Source organism: Cygnus olor, chromosome 3 (assembly GCF_009769625.2).
Source record: "Cygnus olor isolate bCygOlo1 chromosome 3, bCygOlo1.pri.v2, whole genome shotgun sequence".
NCBI classification, from domain to species: Eukaryota; Metazoa; Chordata; class Aves; order Anseriformes; family Anatidae; genus Cygnus; species Cygnus olor.
In genome coordinates, this window is record NC_049171.1 from 54702691 (window position 1) to 54718180 (window position 15490).

At 39.0% G+C, this 15490-nt stretch overlaps 1 long non-coding RNA gene across 1 annotated transcript in view; it reads right to left on the reverse strand.

Moving 5' to 3' along the window:
• Positions 1–280: 280 nt before the first annotated feature.
• The window catches only part of LOC121068015, a 29082-nt gene continuing 13872 nt past the window's right edge, over positions 281–15490 (reverse strand). Inside the window, exon 3 of the long non-coding RNA XR_005818561.1 lies at positions 281–403. This is a non-coding gene — a long non-coding RNA (uncharacterized LOC121068015). The remainder of the gene's footprint in view (positions 404–15490) is intronic.

Sequence of the window (15490 nt, forward strand, 5' to 3'; positions counted from 1 at the left end):
TTGAGATAAGTGAATGAAAAAAGCAATGGGTATCTTGAGTATTCTGGCTTACTCTAAAAAAGACAAAAGATAGATGATTATTCAGCAGAAGTGAAGTTCCATTTGTCATTTAAGCTGGTGTATATGTTGTAATAATGTACATATGCATACGTTTTTTTTCTTCTTGCTCATTTTTGGGAAAGTCATGTCATACAATATTTAGGATGCCAGGAGGAATCAACTCTTTTCTCTCCCTTTTTCTGCCTCCTCTTGATTTCATTTTGATTCATTGCTGAATTGTCAGGGTTAATAAATCTTCTTTTCATTTCACATAGTTGTCCTGTTGTCCAGTATCTAGGAAGTAGCACAAAGCGTGATTTTGCCAAGTCACGGTATCCTCACATCGTGTGAGTGGAAGAGTTTCCTGGGGAGAAGGATAAGCAAAATTGCATTACTAGATCTTCCAAACTTTAAGCTTAGCAACAGCTTTGTTCCAGAGAAAGTTATTCAGCTTGAGCTTCCCTAATGAATAATGCAGAGGGACTTGAAGTACCAGAACAATCTTCTTGCCATTTATGGATGCTAAGTTACCCCCCAAAAAAACCTAAGATGCTAGTTTTGTAAACAGCTATTCTTTGGTAAACATTTTGGAATGCCTCCTTTTTCCACCCATAGGCAAAGAAATCTTTATTGTGCCTGTAAAAATAAAACAGCCTTAGCAGAGAAAGTCTCTGGTAAGCTTCTTCATAGAAAGAGCCAGAAAAACTTTGAGATGCACTTTGAATTGGGTTATAAAAAAGGATTCTTGGATTTGGTCTCCAGGGCAATATTTTTCTAGCATCCAAAATCATTTTGTACCCTACTTAAAACAATTTTGCTGATCAAGTGGATGTAACACAAGGGGAGAACTTTGAATCACAACAAGAAGTTTGTTGGAATGAATCAGACAGTTGTTATAAGGCCTTCCTTTAAACAGACTGACATTTTATTTCTGGAAGATGCTTCATGAGGAGACGTGCCTTGAAACTGTAAGACTTTCCTTGCTGTTGTTGATTTCAGTCCGCATGGAAACTGGGCACAGCCCAGCCATCTTGGCAACAAGAACACACAGATAGGTATATTGTGTCATTGAGAAAAGACATATTCACCCTTGCCTGAAAGAAACAAGGTCATTTCAAGATCATCTCAGAAAGAGATGACATCATGTAGGCCATGTTTTCTTGACCCAGGCCTCTATTTAACTGAAGTATATTTCTGAGTGTGGAGTAGAGCACACCGCAGGGGTGTCCTACAGCTTAACATTCACTGTTCCTAATCCTGAATCAAAAGGCTTACTTTGAGCAGTCCTCACACTAAAATTTCATGCACCACTTGCACAGTGTTGGCAGAGCTGCACTAGGTTTTAGGGAGTCAGTGCCAGCATTCCTGTCTAGAAACATCTTGAGCCATAAGCTAACAGATTCATATTATTGCCTGTTTTAATAACTGCAATTTCTTTTCTCTCCTGGTTTTGGCTGTGCCACCAAATTACTGGAATGTGCTGACAGGACATTCAGTACATTGCAGTCATACTCTACAATGCTCTGTAAGAAGAAATGGTCTCATGAGATGCTAGATTAGCAGTAACATCCCACCACTTTCCGGTTTATTTAACAAACCTTTTATCTGGCAAGTGACAAGGCATTTTAAATGCGTTCAGAAAGCATGCTAAGCTCTTCGAAAGCTGTCAGCAGGGGCAACATGGCACATGTGCTTAACTGATCTTCATTGCTCTAAAACTTGTGACTTCAGTGTACAGAGTTAATCCTGAACTACAGCTTGATTCTCTACAAATGCTTTCCTATTTGCATGTTTTGTTTTGTTTTGTTTTGTTTTGTTTTGTTTTTCCAAGAAGGTCATTCAAGTCAGATGAGAATGAGGCCCAGTAACATCCTTGATAAATGTTTCTGAAAGAGACTGTCCCTTTGATGGTAGATTCTCTAGGCATTAAGATATTTTTTCAGCTTTGCCAGAACATACTATAAGGATTTTGGAATTTCTCAAGTTTCTTTCAGATAACTGAATTCTTTATGTTTTCTTATAGGAAGATCTGCATTACTATTATAGACAGAAAATCTTGTTTAAATCTCATTTACATCACAATTAATACAGAGAGATTTTGAAGAATTCGGAACAGGACTTCTTTATTCATCTTGAACAAAAGATGGAAAGTCCTGGGAAGGATTTCCTTATTTTTCCGTTCCTTTTGGTGAGTGTAAAGCTTCCTTAAAGCAATCCAGTAAGAATTTCAAATTTTAGTACATCTTTTCTGGAGACACCTTAAAAGAAACTTATTGCTCAAATCATGCTGAACAACCTTCCCCATTAATGTAGACTTCTTTCAAGTATCTCAAACTGCAAAACTCCAAAAATGGCATACAAAAATCAGCTAACTGGTACCGAAATATTCTGATGCTTTTCAACAGCCTTAGAATCATAGAATCATTAAGGTTGGAAAAGACCTCCAAGATCATGTGGTCCAACCACCCCTCTACCATCAATGTCACACACTAAACCATGTCTCTGTGCACCATGTCCAACCTCTCCTTAAACAACCCCAGGGACAGTGACTCCATCACCTCCCTGGGCAACCCATTCCAATGCCTGACTACTCTTTCTGAGAAGAAATGTCTCCTAATTTCCAACCTAAGTCTCCCCTGGTGCAACTTGAGGCCATTCCTTCTAGTCCTATCACTAGTTACCTGTGAGAAGAAGCCAACCCCCATTTCCCTACCACTTCGTTTCAAGTAGTTGTAGAGAGCAATAAGGTTTCCCCTGAGCTTCCTCTTCTCCAGACTAAACAACCCCATTTCCCTCAGCCACTACTCATAGGACTTGTGTTCCAGACCCTTCACCAGCTTCATAGCCCTTCTCTGGATAAGTTCCAGGGCCTCAATGTCCTTCTTGTACTGAGGGGCCAAAAACTGATTACAGTACTCGAGGTGAGACCTCACCAGAGCTGAGTACAGAGGGGCAATCACTTCCCTGGTCCTGCTGGTTACACTAATCCTGATACAATCCTGGATGCCTTTGGCCTTCTTGGCCACCTGGGCACACTGCTGGCACATGTTCAGGCGAGCATCAATTAACACCCCCAGATCCTTTTCCTCTGCACAGCTTTCCAGACACTGCCACAAGCCTGTAGTGTTGCATGGGGTTGTTGTGACCAAAGTGCAGGACCTGCCACTTAGCCATGTTGAACCTCATCCCGTTGGCCTCTGCTCATCGATCCAACCTGTCCAGGTCCCTCTGCAGGGCTTCCCTTCCCTCCAGCAGATCGACACTTTCCCCCAACTTGGTGTCGTCCGCAAACTTACTGTGGATGCACTCAGTTCCCTCACCCAAATCATCAATACAAATATTAAAGAGGATGAGCCGCAACACTGACCCCTGGGGAACAGCACTAGTGACTGGTCACCAGCTGGATTTCACACCACAACTCCCTGGGCCCAGCCATCCAGCCAGTTTTGAACCCAGCAAAGAGTGTACCTGTCCAAGCCATGTGCTTCTGGCTTCTCCAGGAGAATACTATGGGAGACCATGTCAAAGGCTTTGCTGAAGTCTAGGTAGACCACATCAACAGCCTTTCCCTCATCCACGTGCCAGGTCACCTGGTCATAGAAAGAGCTGAGGTTGGTCAGACAGGACTTGTGCTTCATGAACCCATGCTGACTGGGCCTGATCCCCAGGTTGTTCCAAACATGCTGTGTGATTGCATTCAAGATGACCTGTTCCATCACCTTTCCTGGCACTGAGGTCAGGCTGATAGGCCTGTAGTTCCCCGGGTCCTCCTTACAACCCTTCTTATAGATGGGTGAATGAATGGAAATCACACTCCAATGTGTAGAGCAACTTGCCTCCACAGCAATTATGCTGGGAGGGCATTGAGTATTCCTAGCTAATGAACTGCCACATCACTAGGAGTTATACTGGAAGCACTGGGAAGGGAAAGTTTACTCTTAGAGTATTTTGTTGAATCAAAATGTCTGATAACCATTTATTGGTTCATATCGGGAGATTTGGAAAATACACTTACATGTGTAACAAATTAAACTTCAATCAAATTTAGTCACTTCAGCTTTCAGGAAACTGTGTTCATTGCTAGAGAGCCAAATGTAAGAGAAATTAAATGACAAAGGTTTCTGTAGCAGGTTTTTATTGGAGACTTGGATTCTGAAACTCTTCAAGTGTTCTCTGATCCAGTGCTTTGGTCTGAAACAGTGTTTATAGAAGAAGTAACTGGAAAATTCAGAAAAGTTGCAAAATTCTGCCCCATTCCTTTTCTTCCATTTGCATATTTGACATCTATTCAAAACAGTCAGGTTACTCTGGTTCTATTATTTACTTTCCCATGTTCATATGCTGTTGCGTGTATTTGTTATACTTGTAACTTTTGCTTGTAATGCTTGTAATTTGTACATTTTTGAGAACAGTCAAATAGATTTACACTGGAGCAAAAGTAGGGTAAAAGAAGTGAACTGGTTTCATAATATATATAAATGTAGAGATGGTGGATGAATGTGATGGGCAAGTCAAACCTAAATTCCACCTATGCCATCCTACTAACCTCAGAGAACAAGGTAACTCTGGACAGTACATAAGAGAGGGAAATCCCATTTGAATGGCAAGTACTGCTTTATCTGAAGGGGTTTGCTTGCAAATGTTTCAAAATATAGGCTATAGCAGTCACAGAAAGTCTCCCTAACAGAGTCCTGTTCATGGGTTTAATTCTACAAGAGAAAGTGGTTCTTCTAGTCCTGAAAGAGTAGGTAATATTCCATATCCAAGGTTTTCAGTCTTCTAAAACTGACAGCAGCTGTGTCAATTATTAACACCTAATGTTTTCTAGTTTATGTCATGCAGTACCAAGCAGAAGTCTTTCAGTTTACTTCACAGACGGAATTCATCAAATATATTTCCATCCAAACCCATTACTTTGGCAAATTCTTCTGGCTTATGGTATATAAAAAGCTGTCTTGGATGCATTTATGAAAAAAAAAAAAAATCAAATTGCTGTTTTCATACTATTAAAATATATCTATTTTCTGAAGCCTAACCAAGCTACAGTAAAATGCTATCCATGAGAGTATCAAAATACTCAAATAAGCAGAGACTTGGATGACTGGGAAAGCAAACAAACAGCTAAGTAGGCCTTATAAGCACAACCCCATTTTTAGGCTGCAGTTAAACAGATTATGGTGTGTAATAGATTTGATTTGCAGCCCTTTTTTTTTGCTCAGATATCTCCAGTGTTGCTCAGAGTTTGCCTTTTGGCCACTTTCCTTCTGAGTGAATTCCACCAGAAATGTGCAGTGCTAAGTATTGATGGTGTTCTTTTCCCCATTATTTCTGCCAAACAGATGACTACACTTTTCTTTTAATTTCTGAGAGTATCAGCCCACAGGTTAAAGAGTTTTTTTTTCCTGATGTCTGTAAAATGAGCTTCTCATGGCTTGTGTACCAGGTTATCACAACAGCAAGCCTGTCTTTCCATTTTTTTACTTGTCCTAATAGTTAATGGGTTGCCAATGAGTTCTGAAGTGGACCCATATTTTTTCTTTCCAAGGCCTAAAGCTCTATTTTCCTCCTCTCAGAAGAGAAGACAGACCTTGGACATCTTTTGTCCTTTGTGATTACTAGAAATCACCTTAGTTTTAGATGATTTTCACTCTTTGGCATAAGCTCTGTGAATGAAGCTGGTTCTCAAGATCATAAAATCCAAATAGCTCAATTCAGTCTGACTGATATTGTCCAAAAAGTAAACAAATCAACACAAAAGGCCTTTGGGGGATAAAGCTAATTTTTAGCACATCTGTTCAGCTTCTCAGAACAGGCGCATCCCCTACTCTCCCTTAGCATTATGTTCTTCTGTGGCTGCTGCCTGCCCCATCTGTTCTTCTTGCTGAAAGTGAGAAAAGCTAAGCAGCAATGGAGATAAATTACTTCATCTCAGCATGTAGGGAGCAATGCGGATGCTCCCCAATGGGGCTCACGGCAGGTACTACGAGGCAGCACAGCTTCCCATACCTGGTGATGGGGGGCTGATGAAGAAAGGTCATTCCCTGAGCTCAGGAGCCATGAGTATTATCGTAACCATATGCCAGAAAATGCAGAAAATGCCTTTTTAGGGAGCACAGGATTGCTTGGGGCCCCCAGTGGTGCTCAAAGTGGAGTACCATGACCCCAAGCAGCCCTAGTGCCCAGCCAAATGCAGCTGTTCCTGCAGGACCAGTGTGTCTGTGGCTGGTGCATGGTGCTGGCCTGAGCAAAGGCTTATGTCCTGGACTTGTTGGAGCTTGACTCATGTCTTTCTCATGGCTGTGCAACACGCATTGCAGAGGCTCTGATAAATTCACACATCCAGTAAGAGAAACTCCAGAGGGCTTCCTGCCCAGATTTTGCCTTGACTTTTCCCTATATGTTCTGTTTGTTGGCTCTTCTTGCATAACTATTGTGCCTACAGAAATTGTTCTCATTTCATCTGAGCTTGCCTACACTAAAATACCTGAATTCCATGGTCATCAGATGGAGTCTCCACAGGACAGATTTAAGTGTACTTTGTAATTCTATTTCTGAATTACCATTTCTGGAAAAGTTTGGATTTTTTCAGTAACAACCTTAACATTAACTAAATCTTTACCTGGTAGCACAGTCACATAGGTGTAGTATGATTTATCTTCAAATCTTAATACTTATTCTTATTCCTGTTGCTGTGGTAGTATTTTTTGTTATATTATAGTATCTGTTTACCTGAGTATATGCTTCCAATTTAAACCTACTGTATTTGTAGACAAATTAAGATTTTCAAATAAACAGATTTTAGACAATAAGAAAATGGGTAGGATCTAGTAGAACAGACCTCCAAGAGACAGTTATTCTACAATTAAAGTTCAAAGGACAGTGATTTAAGAAAATACACAATTAACATTGGACTCCTCACTGAAAACAAACAAGCAAACAAACAAATATATATATATATATTTATATACAACTATATGCTTGTATGTAAAAGCAGTCCCAGGAGCATGGTGAATATGATGTTGGGACAAAAAGCATACTGCTTCTGTGATTTGCTTGCACCACGTGAAACATGAATGAAGCCCTAAGCTTACTAAAAGCTCCACAATAATTGATACAATAATCAAAAATAATATAAATATATCGTATTTAGCAGGGTCTGAGTAGATAACATGATATATCCAGTAGAAGTGGTTGGGGTTGGTAGAATTCTGTCCTGCTAAAGGATATATCTATTCTCAGTTTTGTTCAGTTCCCTTTTTGCTAGAGGTCCTCTGGTGGGAAAGGAATACACAGCTCCTTCCACAGAAGCAGCAGGATGCAGGTGGTAGGAGAATTTGCTCACACAGCAGCCACCAGCAGGCAATATGGATGCGTGTCCAAAATAGTGCCTTCCAAGATATTCCCAGCAGGCCATGTGCTCTCCTGGGACCTTTGCTGCCCCACCCCCTATATCAATCCCCTGACACAAACATATCAGAGAGGAACCATCAACTGTGGTGCTCACAGTTTTGTCAGACATCAGGCATTTCTTCGTCTAAACTCTGAGCCCTTCTTCCCACAGGCAGCATTCCCCAGGCACTCTGTTTCTGATTCTTTGCAAGTTCTCATATGGAGCATTGCCTCTGCCCCCTCCATCCACCTCTTGCATCCCATCCCAGACTCCTTGCTGAACAAATTGTAAACACTGGGCTTGCATCAGGCCGCTATTTTTATTATTATTATTTTTAAGCCAACAACGCTGCAACCATTTCCAAAAACTAAACTGTTGGGAGAGAGATAGTATGTTCCAGTCCTTGATGTCTATACTGTGCAACCCTCTAAATCAATGGTTCAAAGCAAAGACTTGAAAATACTAGTGGGTGGCATGATCCCTCTGACTGGGGTGATACAGTTCCTGCCTTTGCAAAAATCTTCATAAACTTGTTCAAGTCTCTCATGGCTCCTCATATTACCAAAAAAAAAAAAAATAAAAATAAAAAATAAAAAAATAAAAAAGAAAAAGAAAAAGAAAAAGAAAAAGAAAAAGAAAAAGAAACAAGAAAGAAAAAGAAAAAGTAAAGAAAAAGAAAAAGAAAAAGAAACAAGAAAGAAAAAGAAAAAGTAAAGAAAAAGAAAAAGAAAAAAAAAAGAAAAAAGAAAAAGAAAAAGAAAAAGAAAAAGAAAAAGAAAAAGAAAAAGAAAAAGAAAAAGAAAAAGAAAAAGAAAAAGAAAAAGAAAAAGAAAAAGAAAAAGAAAAAGAAAAAAAGAAGAAAAAAAAAAAAGAAAAAGAAAAAAAAAGAAGAAAAAGGTAGTAGCTCAGAAAAAAATAAAAACTGAGCATGCTGTTGTTCAGGGAAAGTAGTTAGCTCTCCTGAGGGAGGGTGAGAACAGGATACCAGACTCTCTTGAGCTTGCACTGATTTTCTGCTGCCATCCAGCTTGAATCCAGTAGAAAGATTTGAAGAATTAGGATTGCTCATAATGACATAATGAAGATGAGGGAGATGAGAATTAACACATATATTGGCAGTGGGATTACCAAGGGCTAGATAATATGGAGGGCAAAGATAGGAATGGGGTTGTGGGAACCAGTTAACTGAAAGTTTCATCAAGAGCTATGGTAGAAGAGGGAAAAAAAAAAAAAAAAAAAAAAAAAAAAAAAAAAAAAAAAAAAAAAACCTAAGACATCAGGAGAAGACAGAAGAAGATTAACATTGTATTAGAAATCTGGGAACATTGTCAAATAATGGTGAACACAAAAGAGGAATCCACGTGAAAATTCAATTAGTGTGCTGTAAAACAGATTTGAAAAGAAAAAAAAACGCATTAAGTAATTAGAATATAATAAAAGTGTGAGTAGCCAGAATAAATAAGCAAGTATACACATTGAATGGGGCAACGACACTGAAAAATTAGCATCATCAAACACACAAATCAAAGGACTTGATTAAAGCCACAGAAATTCTGCCAGTAAACCATAGAAACTCAACTTTGCAAAATGTATTGTTTTTATTATTACTTGAGAGTTTACTTGAAGAAATGTGTGCATATGTACATATGTATGTAAAAGTTGCTTAGAAGAGCTAAAATAAATTACTAAAATAAATGGTAGAACAGTTCATAAAGTCTCAATTTAGACTCAGTTGTCTTTGTTGCGTGATTACATCCCAAATCAACATCAGGCCATCAGCTTTTTCTGTCTCTACAGTGAGGCAAAGTTACTTACCATTCTCAGTTACCAGAATCCAAATGGCTGTTTTAAAATATTACACTAGTATGATCTGTTGTTGAATCAGAAACAAAATCTGTAGAGAAGCTTAATGTCCTGCCTTTTCCCTATCTTAACGTGTTTAATCTTTCTTATATATATATATATACAATTCAAAGTATGATGAGGACATCCTTCTTAAAGGAACAGAAATTATCCCTCTAAACAGCCATGGAAAACAATATTCTACCTTGGTTTACGTAATACTTTTGTCATCAGAGTTGGATGAGAAGTAAAGCTCATTTACATAATAGGATTTATATATCCGGAATATCTTTTGAGACTACTCAGCATCATTTCACAACTTGTTCACTTCTTCATCTCTTCCCTTGCTAAAGACGCAAACAAGTGGTTCTATGATACTAACAATGTCTAGTTTCCTACAGATTTGTCTGATGTTTGATTGCTAGTTTGAAACAGTTTTTAATTGGGTTATAAAACAGCCTGTGTCTTCTCTTCTATCTGACAATTTGAGATCACATTGTAGCTTTTCCTTCAGAATGTTTAAACAACTTGTAATACTTTGAGAAATTTACCACTTTGGTGTAGTTAATTGATGCTGGATGACATGTTTTGGATTTGTCTTGGGCAATTAGACGTATTGGCACAGAGAGGCTCAGACAACATGAAAAGATGAAAACAAGGTGAAAAAATGAAGTATTGAAGTATGCCTCTAAACGAGGCCCTACATAGGCTTATGTGTGATACCATCCTCAGAGGGCTATCTATACATACTAGACTCAGTCCAGGAACGCTTTAAAATCGCTCTCAGAGAGCTGAAAGAAAATCAGGAGAGGTTGCTGGAAGAGACACAAGATGACAAAGGTGAAGGAGAAAAGTGAGCAACCAGGATGTGCCAGAAAGAAAAGCATGGTGGAAATAAGTGAAACAGTAGTAGCAAGCCACGGATCTTGGAGGAGGTAGGTGTCTCTAAACAGGTTGCAGCCTTCTTATTTACATTGGCATTTCCTTCAGGCCCCTCTGCATTTCCAGAAGCTTCTCTTGAACTAAGAGGGCAAGATGCTGTGCACTGTCACAGCTGTGGGCTGCAGGAGCTCAGTAAGCAGCCTTTGGGGTGGAGGAAAGCCCTGCAGACACCACAGCAGTGCTCAGGATTGGTCCCCCAGGAACCTGTCAAGAGTGCAAAGGCTCTGGATTTTACATCACCAGAACCTTGCCTGTCATTTTTGCTTGTCATTATCAGCCTCCACAAAGGGACACACCCTGCCAGTGATTAGATACATGCTGTGATAAAACCATATAATAGGTGGAAAAGGTTATGTGTGCTTTATCTTGACCCTCAGCCAGATTCCATAAAATGTTGAGTACTAGTCACATCCATTTAAGCAATTCAGAGAAACCACATGAAAGTACCTTTCCCGCAGGTTGCTCTGCTCTGACTTGTCCCTAGCAATGGACACTGTGCTTTAAGCAGATAATTATTCAGCAGCTAGGTAGCATGCTGCTGACAAACTAGCTGATTATGTATTAACAGATATGCAAAACTCAGTTAATCATCTCACTCATATTTTACACATGCCTCATTATACCATCTTTACTAATTCTTCTGTTTATCCTTTGGCAGTCGAAAATAAATTGTACCCATGAGAATTATCTATCTTAAGAACTATGATACCCAGGTACTGCAGACACAGCAGTTTTTTATGTGGTTTAGAAATGACTCACAAGAGTTCTCACTCAACACCAGCTGCCACGTGTGTAAGGAAATCACACAGTTCAGGTGGCACTCATAACTTCTGTTGTGGTGCCTTTGGTGATTTGTGTTTCCTAAAATTTAAAACTCATTGTATTCATGATAAGCATCAACTATGAGGGTTAACTTGTGTTTCTAGTTTAGAGCAGTTTTGCCCAGGATCTTTAGACCCAAATATTCAGTAGTTTTAAACACGGAGTGCCTCAACTGATGATGGGTGCCAAGCTTTTCAAAACAACAGTTCTGGGTTTGCACTGTTACTCAGCATGTCAGGCACTGCGTCAATTTAGGACTGCTTCATGGCCTTAAACACTGTGGTCATATCATTGCTCCTCAGTTTCCATGCTGAGAAAAAATAAAATGGAGACAATGTTACTGACTTTGTTGGGAAATTATGGTGGGGTCTGTAGATGCTGTATGAGCACCATGAGTTTAAGTCCAGGTCTACAGGGTAGAAGTCCACACATGAGGTAATTATTTGGACTCCCTTCATAGTCAATGAAAAGAAATAGGAAACTCTAGAGGATGATTTATCTCACCCTAAAATAGTAATCTAAAATAGTGCAAATGAATCCCATCTTGGAAGTGTCTGTTTGTCTGCAGTGACTATAAAAGGAGTCAAGGAAACTAGCTCTCAAGTAAATGTCAACACTACAAACACGTGAAGTTCATTAGAACAATTCCCTCTGAAGTGACCTTTCTCTTGAGGTCCCTCACAGCAGGGACCTCAAGACACTGTTATTAGCCTCCAGCCTTTCCCTGTACAACAAGCCTTCAGACTGAGAGAACCCTTTAGCTCCTGCAAAAGGACAGCCAGAAGTGAAGGAAACTTGCTCAATGCAATCATTCTGCTTGGTATAGAGACGGTGACAGAAAATCTCTGTCCCTACTAGTATAGAAAGACATTTCTCCTAATCCCACCTCTATATCCCCACTTAAAGCTTCCTTGCAAGTATTCTTTAAAAAAAAACTTCATAATCACTGACATGGAGCACTGTAATGGACCTTTAAAGCTCTTGCTATCTGGCAAGGAACATGTACTCCATCACAAGGACAAGTGCATGCCATACTTATTGCAGAAATCCTTAGGGAAATCCAGTTTGGTCGTAGCTCTGCTGTACTAAGTGCATTGCTATCAGCTAGAGACAGTCTGTACCACAAAAAGCTACACAGGCAAAACAATCAAAGTATTGTGGTCCATCCCTTAAAGATGGGGAATTGAGGCACAGAGAGATTAAAAAGTGACTTTCCCAAATTACATAGGAAGTCTGTGGTGGGACCTTAGTTCTCCCAAAGCACAGTCTATAACCACATGTTTCTGCTGGCATGCAGCAATAATGCTAATTTGGGGAAACAGGGACTCTTTTCTACCAGGGCTGCACTTACAGATGCTGTTTGATTTTCTCTTTCTGTAATTTGGCTTAATTTCTTGTAACTGAAATGTTTTACAATGAAGTGCTTAACTGCAAAGTCTCATATCATATCATCCAGTCAATATTGAGCTCTTATGGCCAGAAGGGAATGGCAAAAATGCCTTGAGTGACTTTCAAGAAGTTTCAAAAGACTTCATTTCTCAGTCAAAGGATGTGAAGACAATCAAGGCCATAATAATGATGACTTGAAAGCTAGCAGGTTGCTTAGTAATATGCTCAGCATGAACCTAGAGGCTTAAGGTTATACATCTGTAGGACCAAGTAACAGCTGTTACTAAAAAAAAAAAAAAAAAAAAAAAAAAGTGTTCAGATTCCAAGCCTGGAAAATTTACACAAGGTTTATTTGCAAATTCATAGTTTCCAAAATGATGTTTTTGGATTTACGGTTAAAATCCAAGGTCATAAAAAATAATTGTTGTTCTCTGATGAAAATCACATGAAAAACTTTTCAAGAGAGATGGAATTTCTTGTTTCAAACAACATAAAAAAAAAGAAAAGAAGGAAAGATTTCAGTTGTCAATGAAAATGAATGAAAGTTTGAGTAAACTGTGTCTATTGAGGAATGTTTAGTAATGACATGTTTCAATATTATTATGCAGTGGTGATCACACACAGCAATTGTGAAAAACAAAAGTGAATCTCTACATCCAGTAGAAAGGATTAATCTTGCCCTTCAGAAAGGAACAACATTAACAAGATCCATACATTTTATGCTTTTTAATAATTATTAAGGTACAGTAAGGGAATCAGCCATTTTTCAAGCATGCACCAGTGATTTCTAACAATTGTAGAGATAGTTGTAGAGATTCCAATGATTACCTGCTATTCATTTGGCAAGTTGGACTTTCCAGTTCTGAAAGCTTTTTTTTTTTTAATTCCAGTTTCCAGTCCTGAAAGCTTTTCATACATATCAGTATGTATCATCACCAGAACTTAGAAGAAAAGTGTTGTTTCAGGTCAGTTTTGTACCATGATTGTACCCCCGTTTTATGCATCTTCCTTTCACTTTCTGTAAGACCTTTTTTTTTTTTTTTTTTTTTACAATTTTTTAAATACAAAAAATAAATACCTTCTGTCTCACACAAATAATGGATTAATATCCAAGTTTCGGGATCTAAATAGTTATTTTATTTGAAATCTGGGAGGTTACTATCAAACAATGAATATCAAAGGCAAAGTCAACACAGTTTCCGTTTCTCTTACCAGAAAAGAGGAAGGAAATTAAAAGACACTGATTTAAAACTGATAAAAGGCAACACTTGGATGTTCAGTTCATAGATAATCCCTTTTACTCACAGCTAATCTCTTTTTCTTGGTATCATGAGGTATATCTGAAGCAAAGATCTTAGAATTTAAGAGAGAGACTTTCATTTGAAAAATGAGAACTGCAGTTAGATAGCACTACAGTAATTTAAATGAAAAAAAAAAAAAAAAAGTGTTTCTACAAACAGACCCACATTTCACTCCCTGCTTGCAAAGAAATTTCAGCAGATTATTTCCTGTTTTTTGCATTTCATCAGGAATTAGATCAGGATAAGCCTGCATGAAATGCACAGGTACTGTGCTGCTCCTCTGATCCAGCACTAGAATAAGACCTACATGGGAATATAATGGTCCAAAAGTGATGATGTATTCAGCCAGACTGTTTTGTTCAGAAGAGCTTGTGTTGGAAAACAAGCTGTTGAATCCCAGTGGTGGATCTAGGGGAACCCTACCTGGATGCTGGGGCATGGCAATGCCTTCTCTGTGTTCAATGGCAATCCAGCAATGCTTGTCTTGGGGCCCAGGCAGTTGTCTGCCTCAAGCAAAAGATGTCACAAGTAGCTGCAGTAGAAATTTTCTTAGCCAAGTAAGAAAAGCATAATAATAAATTAAGAAGCTTGAAAATACTGCTTTGCCAAAACTGAAAGTCTTCGTGGAATTATATATTTTCAATTCTATTTATATATTTATTTATTTTCGGTGAGAAGTTTTATTAGTACAGTGGTAAAACTTTTGACTGAAAGGTAGATTAAGAAAGTACCAGGAGCACAAGAGACTTTATGCCATTAGCTGGCATTCCATCTGCCCTCAGCTTACTAGCCCCATGAATTTCTGAGTCCCTTTCTGATTTCATCTGTCCATCAGATAAATCTCTCATCCTATATGGAGTCACTGGAAGTGTCATGTAGATTTTGCTGCAAAAGCACTTAACGATCCTTTCTGTGATTATTAAATCCATTTCTCACTTTGCAAAGACAGTAAGATAATTTCAAGGAACCTTCATGCAACTTCCATATATGGATAAAAAATCATCCTTTTCTGTTGCCAGTGCCAGCAGCAGTTGCTGGTCTGAACTCCCTTTATGATCAGCCACAGGTGCCTCCAGCATTCTGAGCTCTGGGTCAGAACCCGGATGTTCCCCATGCCTGGATATTTTATTCTCACTCACAGCAAATCTTGCCAAGGATGGTTTCACACCCTGCCCCACGGCACGCTCTTTGAAGATGTAGTGCTCCACGCCCTTTTCCTCAATCATTCTCTCTTCTTGGACAGAGACCTCCACCACACAAAAGCCTGGACCAATTACTGTTTCCCTTGTACTTGCTGATGACTGAAGGTAATGCCCTGGAAAGCCAAGGGTGCAGGCTTTCTAATTACTGAAACATTGCCCCTGGGAAGTCAGCCCACAGCATTCATTTACAGCTTTTTAGACATGCATTTTCATGCCCTTCGTGCTCCCTTCTCCCATGCTAACATGAAGTGTCCACAGATTTACCTCATTGTCTTTTTTTCAGATCTTAAAAACATAAATACTCTGCAATTGTAGGCAGCCAAATATTCCACATTCAGCTCTGAGTCCAGTGAGGTCTGGACTATGTGATCCCATATGCCAGAAACCACAAAACACCCTGACATCTTTGGAACATTATTAAAAGTGTCTACACAAGAAAGACCACCAAAACTAAGTTATCACAAAGGAAGGGATCAGGCAAGAGCAGGGGAAAGGCAGTATCTGAGGTCCCTGCCATAGACAGAGGGTTAGAAAACAGAGGAAGGCAATTTCCACATCAAAAT